General features: G+C 38.0%; 1 protein-coding gene across 11 annotated transcripts in view; it reads left to right on the top strand.

The window, feature by feature from the left end:
* Positions 1–16,959, top strand: part of BLTP1 (bridge-like lipid transfer protein family member 1) — a 360,418-nt gene that overhangs the window by 161,014 nt on the left and 182,445 nt on the right. For 3 of the 11 annotated variants that reach the window (XM_081303434.1, XM_081303432.1, XM_081303430.1), the window contains exon 2: positions 746–832. The exons of 7 other annotated variants lie outside the window; for them this stretch is intronic. The gene's annotated coding sequence lies outside the window, so the exon portion shown is untranslated. Of the gene's footprint in view, positions 1–735; positions 833–16,959 lie in introns of all 11 variants that reach the window. One more of the 11 variants, XM_081303431.1, reaches the window with a different exon arrangement.

The following is a 16,959-nucleotide window of genomic DNA, read 5'->3' as shown; positions in this document are numbered from 1 at the left end:
GGAGAGGTCTCGCGGCGGAGCCGGTCCGTCTGCCCGGTCCTGTCCTGCTGTCGCTCGGCGGAGCCCGCCGCTGACTTCCGCTGGATGCCACTCTTTATTATTGGAGGCTTGGTGTGGGCATCGAAGCCAGGGCTCTGCCACTGGGCTGCGGCTTGCCCAGCCCTTTCAGTTTTCATCTCGAAACAGCCTCCTGCGTTGCCCGGGCTGGCCTTGATTTTGCCACCCTCCTGCCTAGCCTCCTGGGTCGCGGGGATCCTAGAATTGCGCCACCGCACAGGGCTTAATTCCTGGCCTCTTCATCAGGTCTGATAAACATCTCCCAAGCTCTTTAGGGTTTGCAAGGTGATTTTCATTTGAGAAAAAGTGAGCCAGGTGCTGCCCTAATACAGAGGCACGGTTTTTGCCAGCAGGGACCCAACAGTTAGAAAGTTTTCCAGTGCAACACTGGAGTATGCTTTGACCATACAATTTGACCTCCAGAACCTCTGACTCCCACATTCATGCTCTTTCCATAGAACAGTGTTCTTGAAACTTTTGGAAGACCTTAGTTTGGAAATTCTGTTCTTATTCTAGTTTTAGAAGTATTTCTTGTTTAGAAACTTGAAACAAGGAAATGTAATATTGGACTAAAATTTAAGTATTTCCTTGTGTCTCTGTTTAATTATTTAATTTGAATTTGTTGCACGGCTAATAAAGCCAAAATGCCTGTGTATTTAGTTAAAATGTTCTTTTCAGATTTGTTAAGATGGAACATTGCAGCAGGGCCTTCTGAAGAGAAGATGGAAAAATAGAACTTTGGAGACTGAAAAAAAACTTCAGTAAATATTTTAGGGTAAGATTTTTTAAAAATCTCATTTCTAGTTAAAGCTCTGATGATAGAGCTCTAACTTTTGTTTCTTTTGTGGTTTAATTTGTGTGGTTAGGGAGTGGAGGTGGAGTAGTGGTGATCTGACTGTTGACATCTGATTGACAACTAAGTCATGTAGGTTGGCCTGTACCTTGGCAGGAAGATTTAAGGAAATTCTTGGTTTGATCACTAAGTGTCAATATTCTTTTTGCTCTTTTGCTTACTGTATAATGTGCCCATGTTTATAAAGGAGCTTTTTAAAAAGTGAAAAATTTTGGTTTGTTATTTGTAGAAAATTGTATATGGGTGAACTCAGGTCTATTTTTTTATCATGAGATCTGTGAAGAATAGTAGGAGACATGGTTAAAGATGATTCAGAACCAGTTCATTTAATAAATATTTGTCGTGTTCCATATAGCAGACATTATTCCAGGCTTCTTGTAGTAGAATAGTGGTTGTTATGACGCTGGGGAATACTAGAATAGTGAATATTTTTTTCTAGAAGGTAACGTTTTTGTAAACTCTATATTTTCTTATTTTATATGCAAGGATATTTTTGGTCTATGTAGAAGACTAGGAAATGAATACTACTATGTGGTAATTGCTTATATAATCTTTCATCATTTTTTAGTTACTAAAGTAAGGATCTCTACTAGTGCTTTTGGGTACAGTAGGAAACTAGAATTCCTACAGACTTTTGCATACCCTTTCATGTTAAAGATAGTGATAGAATTTTAAAATTTCAAGAAAGTATAGAAAATTAACTCTTTGAGAAAATTTTGAGAAAGATATAACAGAGAAGTGAAATGGTGATGTGGACAACAGTCTGGGTAAGGAGTTGGGGAGTAGTGCACTGGAAAGCCTGGGGAGCAGTCAGAGGCTGCTGTAGTAGTCAGCTGAGGAAGGAGAGCCAGAGTGAAGCAGTGCAGCCAGTGGGGAAGGGTGGAAATGGGTTCACAGATAGAAAGAAGGTAGGATGGATAAGGTCTGTGGACTGAGGGAGAGTGAAGAGCACTTACTTGTAGACATTCCCCTGTTCACGCACATTATTAATGATTAGTAAGTATTTGTGAAATGAATTCTGATACCTGGATTGGGAACATGAGTGGATTCTGGGACCATTTATTGGAGTAGGGAGCAGAGAAAGAGTGATAGATGAGAAACATGATTGGAGGAGATGAGTTCATTTGGGCTGTTAAGTTTGAGGCATTTGTCATTAAGTAGTGTGTACACACACACACACATATATATATATATATATATATATATATATATATATATATATATCTGAGTTGAGAAGACGACCCAGCTTAAAATGTAAATTTTAGAGTTAACATTTTTCTGAAACCTTTTAAGAGTTTTTAAAAAAGTTTATTTCAAGTAGGTGAGCCAGTATAAATTGCTGGCTACAAAAAGTGAGGCTTGATAAAGTGCAACATTTTTCTTGGATGGTATGATTTCTTAGATGTTAAAAATTATCATATATATAGCATGAATCTATATATATTTAGTGCTGGGGATTGAACCCAGGGCTTCACACATGGTAAGATTGAGCTCTACCACTTAGCTACATCACCTGCCCTATGAATATTTTTTTTGTAGAATATATTAAAAACTACCTTTAATTTTTTGATGTGTAATGTTTGTCAGTTGTCAAATCTGAATATTCCATTTGTCTTGTATTTGCTTTGCTTTTAAGAATCATATTCACTGGTGTTCATGGAACTATATTCATATTAACTTAATACTTTCTTGATCATTACTTATGCCAACTAACTTCCTTTGGTGACAAATTCCTGTTATCAGTTAAATGTATGTTTTCCTTTTATCTATTGTAAGGAACAAGACAGATTTTAAGCATTATTCACTTGACATGTATTTCATTATTTGTGAGTGAGATGTATGCTGTGGGTTTTATGTTTGCTTTATATTTTTAATGCTTTCAGCATTTCTTCAAGGATGAGATGGCCACTTTACTACTTGGAACCAGGGGCAAAGAGATTCAATAACTTTGCCCAAGCTCTCACAGTTGAGGAAAAGATAGAGGGGATGGAACAACATTGTATTTTATTTATTTGTTTATTTTTCAGATGAGAAGTTACTTAATAGTCATCTAATCCAATCCTTCATACTTTATAGGTGGGAAAACTGAGGCCTAGAAATATGCCCAAAGCCACAGAACTAACTGATGGCAGGTTGATAGATCAAGTTTCTTTTTTAAGAATTTATAGTCCATATGATTCCATTGTACTCAACCTGCTTTCCTTTATTTATAGTAATGAGACAGGAAAGGAGAGAAAGAACCTACTTTTTCTTTCTTCCATGAATATAGAAAATAATAACTTGAATCTATTCAGTCTTGGTAGTGAAGCTGTTGTATATCAATAGTTTTGAGAGTCTTCCCCCCCTTTTCTTTTTTTAATTGCTTTTATTTTTTCAATGCATGACAACAGAATACATTGCAATTCTTATTACACATATAGAACACAATTTTTCATATCTCTGTTTGTATATAAAGTATGTTCACATCAATTCATACATGTACTTTGGATAATGATGTCCATCCCAATTCACCATCATTGTTAACCCCCGCCCCCTCCCTTCCCCTCCTACCCCTCTGCTTTATCTAGAGTTTGTCTGTTCCTCACATTCTCCCTCTCCATACCTCACTATGTATACATTGTATTTTAAACTGGCTTTAAAGCCTAGTCTGTTTTTAAGATACCAAAGGATTTCCATTATTTCTGTTGACTGTTATTTGCCACTTAATTCTATTAGGCTTTAGAACTAGTTAGAAGGTGAAATTATGTTACATATACAATCATGAGATGAAAGGGACCTGCAACAAGGATTATACTTAATCTGTTTGACCTAAGAGGCTAATTTTCTGTTTTGTTTGCTTAAGTGAATAGAATAGGGCATTATATAATTTTGATTTATATACCCAAAGCTGTGTGCCCTGGCTAAAATTGCTAAGCTAAATTTGCTTTTGTTGCCTAATATCTTCTTTTAGTATTTTCCTCATCTTTAGCAATCTCACAGTTTTTGTTTCATATTTGTCATTCCTGCTTTACTAATGAGAAAGGTACTCTAACTAATTTACACTAATAATGCATGGTAATAGTCAGTGGTAGATAGTATTGACATACAGTTACATGCTGAACAATGACGTTTTGATCAACAATGGACACATACTACTATTGTATAGTCTCGTAAGATTATAACAGAGCCAAAAAATTGCTATTGCCAAAAGACATCATAGCATTTATAATGTTTTAGAATAATGCATTCCATATTTGTGGCGATGCTGTTGTAAAAAAGCCTACTGCACTATTTGTCCTATAAAAGTATAGCCTGTACACTTATGTATTATACATAATACTGGATAATGATAATGACTATTACTGATTTACACATTTACTATACTATAATCATTACCTTAAAGCGTGTTCTTTGTATTTAGATATAAAAAAAGGTATGCTGTAGAACTGTCATGTGAGCAGCAGCCTCACGCATCTTGGGTTTATAGTGTCACTTTCTCTTGGGTTTAATTTAGTCTTGTTCTGATCATGAAAATCACTGCTAATTTTTCCAGTCAGAAGTCACATTGAGTGATTAACTTGGAAGCAAACTTAAAGGTGATTCAGGACTTAAAAGGTGGAAAATTATTGGTGATTATTGCTCATCAGTCAGGCATGTATCATTCCACCATAGCTATGATCTTGAAGAAAAGACAATGTGATAAAAGCTGCTAAAGGAACTACTTCATTGAAGGCAACGAGACGAACCAAAATTTGAGAAGGCCTATGTTAGATATGGAGAAACTTCTAATGACCTGGCACAGAAGCATTTCCTTCTCTGCATCCTGACAGTCCTGCCATAGCAAGTTTGTTTACTATGTTGAAAGAAAAGGACCCAGCTACACTGTTGATTTATTGCTAGCTTGGGGTGGTTTAAGTGATGAAAAATCTTTCTCCATTATATAATGTGATGGTGAATGGTGAATGTGTGAGATCTGATGTGAGGCAGCTGATGAACTTTTGGATATGCTAGATGAGCTTATTGTGGAGGAAAATTACTTGCCAGAACAAATCTTCAATATGAATGAAACCTCCCTGGAAACAGATGCCTGAGAGGACTTTGATCCTTAAGGAAGGTGAATCAGTGCCAGGTTTAAGACTTTTAAGAACAAGATAACAGCAGGGGCCAGTGTTGCAGGCTTCAAATTGAAGCCCACTATGACCTGGCACAGTGAGAAGCTCAGGGCTTTCAAGCATATTGATAAGTTCACACTGCAGTGTGCTTCCTGTAGGAGCAGTAGTCAGTCATGGGTGACCCACTTCCTCTTCCAGGGTGCCTTCTTGAATTACTGTGGCAGTGAAATAGAGAACTACTGTCTGGAGGTAATATACCTTTCAAGATTTTGCTTATTCTTGATAATGGTGACCTGGCACAGAAGTGAATCCCTCATCAGCACCCTGACAGTCCTGGTGAATTTCATAATATCAAAATAATCTTTCTCCCTTCAGACCACCTCTTTGCTCCAATCAGTAAATCAAGAAATTGGAGCAGTTTTTAAGATGTAATACCTGAGGACCTTTATCCTGGTTATCGCAACTTAGGGAGACATTGATGTAATTCCGGAAGGGTTACATCTGTCGCCTTATCAAGAACCTTGCTTGGTCTTGGGGTGATGTCCCCAAGAGGGAATGGCATCATTTGGAATAAGACACTCTAAAAGTTTTTTCATGGCTTCAAAGGATTTGCCATAGGTGAAGAGGTTGTAAAAATCAACATGACTATGGTTGAGGTGTTGTATTAATCAGCTTTCTATTGCTGTGACGAAATATCTGAGAAAATCAACTTGGAGGAAAGATTTATGTTGGTTACTGGTTTCAGAGGTTTGAGTTTGTGGTAGGCTGGCTTTATTGCTGTGGGCCTGTAGTGAGGCAGCATGGCAGAGAGGACATATGGAGCAGAGCTTCCCACCTCATGGTGACTGGAAGACACACACACACACACACACACACACACGCACGCACACATTTAGGGACATGATTTGTTTTGTCCCAAGGATCTATACCCTTCAGCCAGGTCTCACCTCCCAGTAATGCCATCAAATTATAATCCCTCAATGGATTGATCACTGATGAGGCTGGGCCATTGTGATCCAATCACTTCTAAAAGCCTCACCTCTGAACATGGCTGCATTGTGGACCAAGCCTTCAGCACGTGAACTTTTGTCAGATGATTTTACCCAGGTGTGATTGGGGAGTTCCTAGAGGTTATCCTGAGAAATTGATTAATAAAGAATTATTAGAACCCCAACAGGAACACAGAGCCGAAGAAGCAAGATTAAAGGAAACTGTATAAGAAAAAGAATCCCCAGGAAATTCACAGAGAAGGATTTAGTAGAAGCTTTTGTAGACCTCGATAAACACCCTAAAAATTTTAAAAACGTGGACTCCACTATTGAAGGTTTTTATTAGAAGCTTTTATGGTATATAATCTACCTAAAACAGATCTGTGATGAGAAAAAACAACCACAACCAAGCAAACCACAGTGGACACATTTCTGGGAAGAGAGACTTCAGGAAGACCCCAGGCTGGTCCCTCAGAAGGGATCCAGAAGAAGGTTCTGCCTTCCTAGGAGACAGATGACAGTGTTACTGCCCTGAAGACCTTCCATGGGCAAGATGTGGAGGTGGAAGGCATGGTCCTGGTGACTGACTTGTGTAGGCCTCAGCTGAGGTGTCTATGTCTTGTGTCTTAGTTTTTAACAAAAAACATTAAAAAATAAAGAAATTAAAAATAAAAATAGAAAAAAGCTTATAGGATCTAAGGATGTAAAGAAAAATATTTTGTATAGTTGTACAATGTGGTTGTATTTTTTTCAATTAGAGCATCATAATTTTACATAGTAATTGGTTCATTTTGACAAAATCATGCATGCAAGGAATTTGAATTCCGTTTCCATTTCCCATCCCTTTCCTCCCTTCTTCCTTCCTCCTACACATACATAAAGGTGAAATTCCCTTTGGTATCTTTATATATGAATATGACATGATTTTGTTAATTTCATTCCATTTATTTTCCCCTTTCCCTTCTTCCTCCCTTACTCTTTTTTTTTCTTTCTTAATTAAAATTTATTTATAGGCAGTGCTGAGAATTGAACACAGTGCCTCACACATGCCAGGCACGCGCTCTATCCCTGAGCTTCCACCCAACCCCTCCTCTTACTCTTGTTCTCCTTCTTCTCCATTGCCTTCCCTCTATCTTTTTATGATATTTGATTTCTTCCTCAACTGCCTTCTTTCCTTTGTTTTGCTTTAATTTCCACATATGAGAGAAAACATTTGACCCTTGATTTTTCTGAGTCTGGCTTATTTCCCTAGGCATAGTTTTCTTTAGTTCTGTCCATTTACCTGTAAATGCCATTGTTTCATTCTTTTCGATGGATGAGTAAAACTCTGTTGTATATGTATACCAAAGTGCTTGTATTTTAAGCAAAGTGTTAATGTCAAAAAGTTAGAAAAAGTAAAAAATTGCAGTAAGCTAAGGATAATTTATTATTGAAGAAAGAAAACTGTTTTTTACACGTTAGTGTAGCCCAAGTTCACGGTGTTGTTGAAGTCTGCCATGTGGTATGAATGAAGTCCCCGGGCTTTCACATTGGCTCACCACCCCCTCCTGCCTCACCCAGAGCAACTCTAAGTTGTAAGCTCCATTCATGGGAAGTGCCCTCCACAGAGGTACTGTTTTTAAAAAATCTTTTATACCATATTTCTACTGTTATTTTTCTGTATTTAAACACACAAATAATTAACCAAAGTGTTGGAATTGCCTTTAGTATTCAGTAGCATGCTGTATAGGTATGTAGCCTGGGAGCAGCAAGCTGTGCCATATAGCCTAGGTGTATAGAAGGTGATCCCATCTAGGTTTGTGTAAGTACACTCTGATATTAGCACAAAACCAAAATTGTCTGACTACGCATTTCTCAAAACATATCCTCATGGTTAAATAAGCATGATTTATCATAAAGATGTATTTGCATTTTAAAAGAGACTTGATTAGTATTCTATTTAAAGGAATAAATGGTGGAACTTGAGGCTCTGATTCTGATGAGTAAAATTTTTGGGGGCAGAGAGGGCCCTTCAAATCACTATGCACCCAATCAGTAATTCCAACTTTTTATAAATTTATTTCAGTACCATCCTAAATGTATAAAGCTTACATATTTATTTATTAAAGTATTTTTTATAGTAGATGGACACAATACCTTTATTTTATTTTTATGTGGTACTGAGGATGGACCCCAGTGCCTCACATGTGCTAGGCAAGCACTCTACCAACTGAGCTATAGCCCCAGCCCACATATTTATTTTTTATGAGATGTCCAGTTGCAGTAGACCCTTCTGTGTTTTGTATACTTCTTTGTATAGCATCATGGAGTTGGGAGGAGCATCCCAAAGTCATCAGCCATCATGTCATCTGAGCCATTGGTGAGCGCTCAGACTACTTGTGTCGTGTTAGAAACAGTTAAACACTCCCTGAAACTTCATTTGGATAAAGATGTTGTGTCCTGTTCTTCTTCACTTGACTTTTGTTTTGGGATGTCCTTGTGCTGTAGGAAAGAGAAGCAGTCTGTCTAGACGGTTCTTCTGTGTTGGTGTTCACTGAGATCTTTGGGTAAGCTAGCTGTTTACTCATTGGTAAGGAGGGGATAGATGGCTTTGAATTTGGTTACTCTGAACGTACCTCCAGAGAGTTTATCATGCAGGTGCACATATGGGACAGTTGACAAGTTTTCCTCTGAGTGAGTGTTCTGTCACAGGTGACAAGGCTCAGTCCGGCCTGTGGGTAGGCGACATGGAAGCCCGATGGTTACAAGCGCATCACTGGCAGAACTTCTGGAAAGCCACAGTGACGAAATCCAGGAAATCTGTTTATAATGGTGTGCAGATTTGTGGCTTTATTGTATGAGGGATTTGAGTATGATTAATTTTTTTTCTTATTTTTTTATACTTGGAGTTAGGTTAACTAAATGTTAACAATTCTCTTTACTACTTTTTTAATTTTAATTTTAATTTTTTTGTGGTGTTGGGAATGGAACCCAGTGCCTCACCCACGAGTGCTCTTAAATATTTTTATTAAATATCGTGTGCTTTAAATAGAATGGATTCATGGTCTCTTCTGAAGCACAGGTTGTCCTCTGATTTGTTAGGACTAGTTATAAAAAAATAGCGTGTTGGGTTTAGATTTCCCCAGAAGCAAACCCTGAAAAAGTACTTAAGTGCAGGTAGTTTACCTGGGGCATGGTTTTAGAAAGCACTGGTAGGGGAGTGGGGAAGCAGTGCCAGTAAAGGGCATTGCGCTGCAGTCACCACTCAGGGCATCTGCAGCTCCTCGCACTGGGGGACTCTCAGAGGCCAGATAAAATGTCTGCCTTATCGCCAGCCCAGACAAGGGAGATTAAGTGCCGTGCACTGGCTTCCTGGCCCTCGCTGACACCGAGTCTGGCATTGCTGGCTTGTCCTGGGAGTGCGAGCCTAGCACATCTCAGTGGTCAAAAAGCAGCGCTCAGCAGAGTGTTCCTAATGAGCAGTCTCTTGTGCTCAAGGCACAATAGCATTGGCTGCTGTTAGCAAGCCTTTACCGTGTCCGTCATGTGCCAGGCAGTGTTCTAGGTGGCCTGTCTATGTGAGCTCATCAAGTCCCCACATAAGCTTTAGGAAGTAGGTACTGTTAATGTCCTCATTGTACACACGAGGAAACAGCACAGAGATGTTGGGCATTTTGCCCACAGTTACACAGCTATAATGCCAACTGCTATTGAACCCAGGTGGTTTGGTATACAGTCCATGCTTTCAATCCAAACAGTGGGCTCCTTCTGGAGCAATGGAGTGTGAAGCAGGGCCTTTTGGTTTTACTGTTTTCCTTTACAGCTGCCTCTCTCTTTCCCTTCCTCTGGTCTTCCCTTCTGGTGTTCTTTGCCTTCTTTGTAGAAATCCTCTCCTCCTCCTGTAACACAGGCATGCCTCCTCCCATTCATACACTAAAGGCTAGCATGTAAAATAATTCTTTTTTTTTTTTTTTTTTTTTCAGTCCTGGGGATTGAACCAGGGCCTCAGGCATGATAGGCAAGTGCTCCACCACTGAGCTACATCTCCAGCCTTTTTTAAAAAAATTGAGTCTGAGCCATTGGTGAGCACTCAGACTACTTGTGTCATGTTAGAAACAGTTAAACACTCCCTGAAACTTCACTTTGGATAAAGATGTTCTGTCCTGTTCTTCTTCATGCGCTCTATCCCTGAGCTTCCACCCAACCCCTCCTCATACTCTTGTTCTCCTTCTTCTCCTTTGTTTTGCCTTAAAAAAATTGAGTCAGGGTCTTGCTAAATTGTTCAGGCTGGCCTCTTACTGTGATCCTCCTGCCTCAGCCTCCTGTGTAGCTGTCATAGAGAGTAGTTCTATACTAAAATGTTGATTGATTTTTTTTCAGGTTATGCAACAAATAACGAAGACTTCTGGGCTTGATAATGCTCAGTGGTTATTTTCCATTTCTTTTTTTTTTCTCATGTAGTGCTGGGGATCAAATCTAGGGCCTCATGCATGCTAGGCAAGTGCTCTGCCACTGAGTCACATCCCCAGCCCTTTTTTTTTTTTTTTGACAAGTGTTTAAGAACCTAAAAAGATGTGATGGTCGAATGATAGGTAACCAGGTTGGTATTTTTGGCCATGGTTGTAAGGAGAGAGAGGCTAAGAGATGTATGCTTGTGTTAAAAACAAAACAAAACAGAACCACAACAACAAAAAAAACCTTTCCCATCTGTCTTGTTTTATCCTCCAGCCCTCATGCTCCCTTTTCTTTGTGATTGTAGAACTATCACATGCCATTTGTAAAACAGTTGGACAGTACCTATGTCAAGAATAGAAAGTCCTGCTTCATGACTGCTTCTTTCCACAAGTCTCCTCCCTCTGTTTCTCCCAAAGGTGACTCTTGCTTAGCTTTGCTAATGTTTTTGTAGGTTAAAAGAATCATATCTGGTGTGGAGGCACATGCCTGTAATCCCAATGGCTTGAGAGAATGAGGCAGGAGGATTAGGAGTTCAAAGCTAGCTTCAGCAAAAATGAGGTGCTAAGCAACTCAGTGAGACCCTGTCTTTAAATAAAATTTAGAATAGGGATGGGGATGTGGCTCAGTGGTCAAGTGCCCCAGAGTTCAATCCCCAGTAAATCCTGCCCCTCTCCAAAGAGACTTATATCTGTGTATCTGTAACAAATTATATGTAAAATATGTTGTACATATGTACAGTTGTGAGTTGGGTTTTTAAGAAACATAAGTGGGACTCTGTATATCTTGCTCCTCAGCTTGCTTTATTCGACCAGGTTGCCTTCCTCCCAGACATGTCCCAATCCCCATTGGAAGTCTCTCATTCTTTTAAAAAGGCTACATATTACTTTGTAGTAAGGGTATACCATAATTTAAATATTTTCTTATTGATATTTCTCTCCTGATTTCTTGGTTCATTACATATAATACTTCTGTGATTGTCCTTGAAAAAACATTTTTGTGCCTGAGGAAGTATTTTTGAGGAATGGAGTTATAAAATTAGAATGTCCCAGACAGAACATCTATGCACATTTATAGTTTTTATAGTATCTGATACATTTTTCTTCTGAAAGATCCACCACTTGAGTGATGGGGATGTAGCTCAGTGGAAGAGCACTTGCCTAGCATGTGCAGGGTCCTGGGTTTGATCCGCAGGAGTCCCTCCCAAATTTGTCTAAGACACTTTCTTCCCATTAGGTCTGTATAAGTGCCCATTTTCCTAAACATCTGCCAGCATAGTTGCTTGCAGTTTTTACTTAGTTCCTTGATGGATGACAAATGGTATTTATCTCTAATCACTAATGATGTTAGTATCTTTCTTTGAGAATTACTTGTTTGAATATTTTATTCATTTTTCTATCAGATTATGTGTACTTTTCTTATTGATTTTTATTCTAGCATGGCCTCCCTTTTTGAAGGGTCAAATAAATATTCAAAATTCTCTAAAAGTTTGTTGGTTGCAAGTAGTGGATGTTAGATATTTTTATTTCTTTTATCCAATGGGAGAGAAATAAGATAGTTTTTAATGTTTTCTAGAATTTTATGGGTAATTTATTTTGAAAGAGAATATTTCTTTACATGTTTCAGTACATAAAATCTAGTGAATGTTTCAGTACATAAAAATTGTACATATTATGGGTTACCATGTGATGTTTTGTATATGTATATGTTGTGCAATGTTCAAAACAGAGTAAACACATTTATCTCCTTAAACATTTACCATTCTTTGAGCAAAAATATACAAAATGCTTTCTTCTAGGTTTTTTGAAATATAGCATGTTATTATCTATAGTCATCTTAAGGTTCAATAGAACAATAATTTATTTCTCCTGTTTCAACTGTAGCATTACCCATTGAGCAATTGGAAGGATATTTCATAAAATGGTGGCAGTAGCAGAGGTGGTAAATAAGGAAGTTTGATAAATTTGTAGTTTTTATAATGTTTGTTTCAACTATTGAACATTCTTATGCTAAAAATTACACCCCTTTTCTAATGCTAGAGAAAAGATTTGAAATGAACACTAATTTAAGGAAGAATAAAGAAGATATTGTTGAATCATAAAAATATTGATAGTGCATGTTTCATAACATGTAGATTAGTTATTAAATAATAGCTAAAGTACCATTTAAAATGATATATTTGGATACACTGACTATGTTAAAAAAACTCATTACCATTGTGAATACAAGATGAATACAACCTACTGATCGTAATCTATGATGAGATGCAAGTCTCGGGCATCTTTGGCCTAAGTATCACAGGAGTGGAACCTTTCTGTCACGAGGCACACAGTTTTGATTTATCCCATTACTGATGGTTCTTACTTTGATCACTTAATTAACTGTTGGCTTTCTCAGGGCACCTCTTCTCCTTTGTCATTAATAAGTATTTTAGGGAGAGTACTTTGAGGTGACGACTCTCCTGTTGCCAGTCAGTGTTGACTTGATTTTGTGTGTTGGTATGGGTTTGTGATACCTTTCATATTAAATGGGTTGTAATCCATTTCTGTAATTTATTTTTAAGTTGTCCTAGATTTTGTGCTTAGAAATCTCTTGAAGCTGGCTGTGTCCTTTTCACATGTTCCTGTCATCCTTGGAGCTGTTCTTAGCTTTTTTGAAAACAAGGCTCCTCTTCACTTTCCCTGCCTTAGTTGTGGGTCATTTCTTCTAGGGGCTATGATACGTCTTTGAACGGAGCGTGGTTTTTAGAAGCAAGATGTTTGTCATTTTTAGTGGGGTGTTGCTTTTATTTACACCTGTTAGTGAACTTGCACACACACACACACACACACACACACACACACAGACAGATTTACAACTCTGTTTATTTCTATATTTGTTTATGTTGAAAACCATTCCTCCACTTCTCATCGAGCCTCCAGGGTTCCTTCAGATTCTCTTTCTTTGCGCATCCTGCAACAGTGAGAAACTTGACCCCATTGTCCTTTTATATGCTATTGACTAACCCTTCTCCCCTCTTTCCGGGCCATCTTCCAAGTGGAGGTCCTCCTCCTGCTCCTGTTCCCACATCCCGTCCTCCCTGGCAGCCCTCGTGCCTCTCAGGTTTGATGCCTTCCTCTGGATGCTGACACGCAGCACCCGTTGCCCTTTGTGTGCACGTGCTCTTTTGGAGAACACTGCCGCAGCGACTTTTCCTCCTCTTGGGCTCCAAGAGCTTGAGCTGGATGGCTTCTCCTTGCCATTGCACCTCCTTCCACTTGGGTTCCACACCCTGCCCCTGGCCTCTTTCCTGCAAGTGTGTCCTTCTCTTCCTGCTCTGGATCTGACATGCTGAGCTGCTGCCTCTGGCAATAAGCCTGTCCACACAACAGGATTCTAAACCTACCCTTTGAAGTTGTGACATTCCATACTGGGCCACTGAGTCTCCCTCTCTTCCCCACGAATAGATGTGTGCTTTACTCTTCTCCACTTACAGCTTTTAGACTGAATTGTCCAGGAAGGGTAAAGAAGAAGCAAACATTCCTTTTCTATTCACATCTGTTCCTTGAAGATTGTGCAGTGGGTCCTTGTATCAGGCTCCACTTGTTCTTCCTGGACAGCTGTTGGGGCACTACTAACTTGACTGAGCACATAGGAAGTGAGTCAGCACATCATGGCAGAAGGATGTGGCGGAGAAAAGCAGCTCAGGAATGGCCACTAGGAAGCAGAGCTCTCTGGATACTCCTTATACCAGAATATGCTCCTCTGCTTAAGGGCCTTTAGGAACTTTGAGCCAATACTTAAAAGTATTTTTTTTTTTTTAAGTATTTGTTGATTTCTCTTAAAGGCTTTGCATTAATCTAGTATTTGGGGAAAAGTTGGTTAAACTGCATTACTGCAGTTTTCCATCTCTGCAGCTTGAACACTGTTCCTTTTGGCTGTGAGTTGGTGTAGCAGGATGTAGTGGTGAGTTTGGTTGAGGACTTGGATCTGGATAGATCACCACTTCTTGGGTTTGATTAGAAACAAATGCCCTTTTTTATGTAGAGACCTGATTGCCAAGACACTTTCCTCATTTAACACCCCCTAGGAGTCTGTATGTTTTTCCTCCTTGGGGTGTGCTGGCTAGGCAGTCTTCAGGATGTTAAAAGTAAGTATGAGAGGTTTATTTCATAGTATCCAACCATCATAAAAGTGTTTGTTTCCTCTTCCTCTATCTTTCCTGGATAATTCAGTCTAAAAGCTGTAAGTGGAGAGGAGTAAAGCACACATCTATTCATGTGAAGAGAGGGAGACTCAGTGGCCCAATATGGAATATATAAAAATATATAATATTTGTAGCTTGTTTTTAAAATATCTTCTCACATTTTGTGGGGAAAAAGGCACACTCATACATTGCTGGTGGGACTGCAAATTGGTGCAGCCAATATGGAAAGCAGTCAGTATGGAAAGCAGTATGGAGATTCCTTGGAAAACTTGGAATGGAACCACCATCTGACCCAGCCATTCCTCTCCTCAGTCTATACTCAAAGGGCTTAAAAACAGCATACTACAGGGACACAGCCACATCAATGTTTATAGCAGAACAATTCACAATAGCTAAACTGTGGAACCAACCTAGGTGCCCTTCAGTAGATGAATGGATTAAAAAAATGTGGCATATATACACAATGGAATGTCAGCAATAAAAGAGAATATCAGCAATAAAAGAGAATAAAATCATGGTATTTGCAGGTGAATGGGTGCAATTGAAGAAGATAATGCTAAGTGAAGTTAGCCAATCCCCCCCCCCCACCCCAAACAAACAAACAAATGGTGAATGTTTTCTCTGATATAAGGTGACTGACTCATAGAGGGGTAGGGAGAGGGAGCATGGGAAGAATAGATGAACTCTAGATAGGGCAGAGAAGTGGGAGGGGAAGGGAGGGGGCAGGGGGTTAGCAATGATGGAGGAATGTGATGGACATCATTATCTAAAGTACATGTATGAAGACATGAATTGGTGTCAACATACTTTATATACAAACAGAGATATGAAAAATTGTGTTCTATATGTGTAATAAGAATTATGATGTATTCCACTGTCATATATTGAAAAAATAAAAGCAATTAAATATATATATAATATATTCTGGGTGAATGTTTTCTTCTGAAAAAAAATCTTCTCCCTTTAAATTTTTTTTTATTTTTGTTTAAAAAAGTAAAAAGAATGAAAGCAGAAAATGAATCACCAAATTTTAAGGTACTGGTTGACATAGACTTTTTTAAAGCTTTGAAAAATATGAAAGCGTATTTTACTCATCCTTACACTGTAGAATATAAAGGATTATTAAAAAATGAAAACAGTCTTAATCTTCTGTAGCTTTTTTGCCTTTTAATTTTTATACCACTGTTATTTGAAAGCTTTTTGTTATTGAGGTCTTATGTTTTGAAGAAGTGTTTAATTTGTCTCTGTAAGTCATACTATGATTTGGGCAATGTGGAATATGGAACATTATAGTCTGTTGTGGATGATACCTGCCAGTGTTGTCTCTTCCAGTTTTTAACTTATTCCAAAATTGGTGAATAAGCAGAAAATATGTTTAAAAGATTAAAAGTCAGCTATGGTGAATTTCAATGAAAATATTGTCATCACACATTCTTCTACATCCAGGAAAAATCTACTATTTTTCTATTTTTTATATCACCCATTTCTATTACTCTTAAAGGAATATTAACTGTGCAGTCTCCTTATGATTAAATCTAGTTTTTCCCTCTTTTCTGGTTTATTATAATTTTGTTACAGGTAGGTTGGTTTAATCATGTTGTTACTGTATTAACAGCTTTTTTGAATCATAAGAACTTTACTTCTTTTTAAATAAATTTTTTTAAAATGTTGATGAATCTTTATTCATTTATTTATATACAGTGCTGAGACTCAAACCCAGTGCCTCACACATGCTAGGCAAGTGCTCTACCACTGAGCCACAACCCTAACCCCTTTTAATTCTTTCTTGTAATCCAAATATTCTCATCCTGCTTGTGTGTGTGTGTGTGTGTGTGTGTGTGTGTGTGTGTATGTATGTATGTAATATACACACATTTGTCATATCTGGTGACAATTTGACAGTATATTGTAGTTTATCCTAAGCATCTGATAGCAGGAGATCTGCTTATTGTTCAGATTCTATCCAGAGTGAATTTGAACTGGGAAGATGATTTCCCCACGGAATAACGAATACCCAGAAATGATGGCAATTAAGAGGAATTTATGTAACTTAATATAAAATATAATTATTATTAAGTGGCGGCTTTTGAGACAGAGTGGGTGAATTTGTTTACATGATTAACATGTACTCCTTTTTATTGTTAATATAGATATTTCTTATTAGATTTAAAAATAATCATATCTCCCTTAGTCTGCACTCATATTTAGAATGCTAAAATCAGGATGTTACAAATTTGATGTCTTATATTTCAGACAGAAATATAGATTGTTGTTTATTGTATTTTCACATTCTCATTATTTAAAGAAACAAATTGATTTAATATTAAATTCACTTCCACCCTTACATGATTC

Source organism: Spermophilus citellus, assembly GCF_964194105.1.
Source record: "Spermophilus citellus genome assembly, chromosome: 8".
Lineage (NCBI taxonomy): Eukaryota > Metazoa > Chordata > Mammalia > Rodentia > Sciuridae > Spermophilus > Spermophilus citellus.
The sequence above is the reverse complement of the archived record's forward strand: the minus strand, read 5'-3'. Positions and strand labels throughout refer to the sequence as shown.